This window comes from Apium graveolens, chromosome 2 (genome assembly GCF_009905375.1).
Source record: "Apium graveolens cultivar Ventura chromosome 2, ASM990537v1, whole genome shotgun sequence".
Lineage (NCBI taxonomy): Eukaryota > Viridiplantae > Streptophyta > Magnoliopsida > Apiales > Apiaceae > Apium > Apium graveolens.
In genome coordinates, this window is record NC_133648.1 from 228,879,087 (window position 1) to 228,881,234 (window position 2,148).

A 2,148-nucleotide genomic window follows, 5' to 3' on the forward strand; every position below is an offset into this window, starting at 1 on the left:
TTCTCATGAACTAATAATAACATGCGCACCCAACTTTGAGAACCACTATCGCGCACTCCCCCTTAAAGAAACAGCGCATAGCCTACACCTTTCCTCCAACGATACTTGATACGCCTCCATTTAATTGTTGAAATGGATCAGATATGCAGTAGGATCTATGTCCCCGCTAAAGGTCAAGTCAAACTTGGTTCTGAAACCAAGGGGCAACGAGGCTGTCTAGATTATGTGAGTGAACGGGGATAAGGTGCGCAAAGAACTGATGGAATTTTTGTCCTCATCAATTTCGTTAAGTAGCTTTTGAGGTCTGAGATGTTTATATCTCTGTTAGGTCCCAATATGTTTGTAGAAGGGGGGTTGAATACAAACTATACCGTTTAATCGAATAAAATGTGGAATAAAAAAGTGAAACAAAATTCAAGTTAAAAAAACTATTATTAAACTTGAAAGGTGTTACAACAACGGTATCGTTTACAAGGGATTAATCTCAAATAAATTATTCTAAATCTAGAATAAATTCGACATGAACTTTTTCTATTTTTGAAATAAAAAGGATCAAATGCTAAAAGCAATTTGAGATTAAGTTCTAGGGATTTTGATCCGCTAGATAGTTACACAAGAACAAGAAAATGATTTCTAGTGGTTTAGATTTAACAAAAAATACTAGAAATTAATGTCCTGAGAATTTGCAATAAGTTCTCTGCTGTTCTGTGTTCTTCTGTTTGTTTTGATATTCAATGTTGTCCTGTGTTCTTCAATTTCTGTTCTTTTATATTCAATCAACCCTTGATTTAATTGGCAAGACAATCCTTTTAGCTCAGCAAGACAATCCTTTTAGCTGGTAGAACTTTCGGTAGGACTATTGATTGAACTGGTAGAACTTTCGGTAGGACTATTGATTGAACTGGTAGAACTATCGGCAAGACAATCTAAAAAGACTTGGAAAGACTTTCGGTATGACAATCCAATTGTCAAACCAGTTCAAATATTTGTCTTGCTGATTTAATTTTGAATATTAATTCAAAATCATTTCTGAAAAATGCATAATATTAATTCAGAATTAATTAACCAATTAATTCAATTAATCAATAAATTAATCTTTGCAGATATAATTTATTTTCTTAATTAAATTATATGACTTAATTAATTAATAGAGAATTAATACTAATCTTGAACAGCAACCACTCTTCTGACAATCTTCTGAAAATCACTAAAACTTATGAATCCATTTCACCACTTCAATATTGACACTCGATGTACTGTCTGGTTCATGAATGACTAACATTTGTGAAGTTTCTTCATGTCTTGATTTTCTTCAGATTAAATCCCTGTAATTAATTGATACCCTGACGAGATCTCTGTCACCTGATTAAATCCACAATCTTGATTTATATCACTGAGGCTTGATCAATTTCTTGAGCTTCTTCCAGTGAATTAAGTCCTCAAGACTGTAGATGAACAATGTTACTTAATCCTTTGACATATGTTACTTTGAGAGATCTTTCTGACGATAGAACCACTATTTACTTGTTACATCCTTATTTGAGTTGAGTTAAATCCTCGAATAAATAAATAGGCTATGACATATGCCTTTCAATCTCCCACCTTAACAGTTTTCTCTCCAGCTTGCGGCTCATGTGGTTGAGTCAGGGCTACACTTGACTGCTCATCCTTGCTTTGAGTTTGGGTCGCCTTTTTCTTGGAGGTATGTTCCTTGTCCTCCTTTTTCTGCTTCTATGCATTAATTCTGTCAAGCTAAAGCTTTAGCCTTAGGTCATGGTGGCCAATCTTGATTCCCTTCATGTCAAACATAGTTACAAATCGAGCCTCAGAGGAGGCATGCTTTTGCGACCCTTCCTGCTGTTCGATCTCGGGCATTTTTTGGTTTTCACCGTCCGCTTCCTTGTCAAAATCTCTAATTAGTTGCTTTTTCGGAACACTTCTCTTTGCGCCCTTGATGAGCTTTTCTTTCTTATTCTTCCTCTTTTTGGGGCCGTTGTGGCCGTGCATTCCCTTACACTTCTCCATCTCTTCTAGACGCGCCCCTATGTTTTCAAGATAACTCAAGACCTTTTCCTCCCCAGTTGGGGGAGTGGGGGGCGTTTCCTCACCCGTTGGGCCTTTTAAGTCCCTTGGGACTTCTGAAAAGCC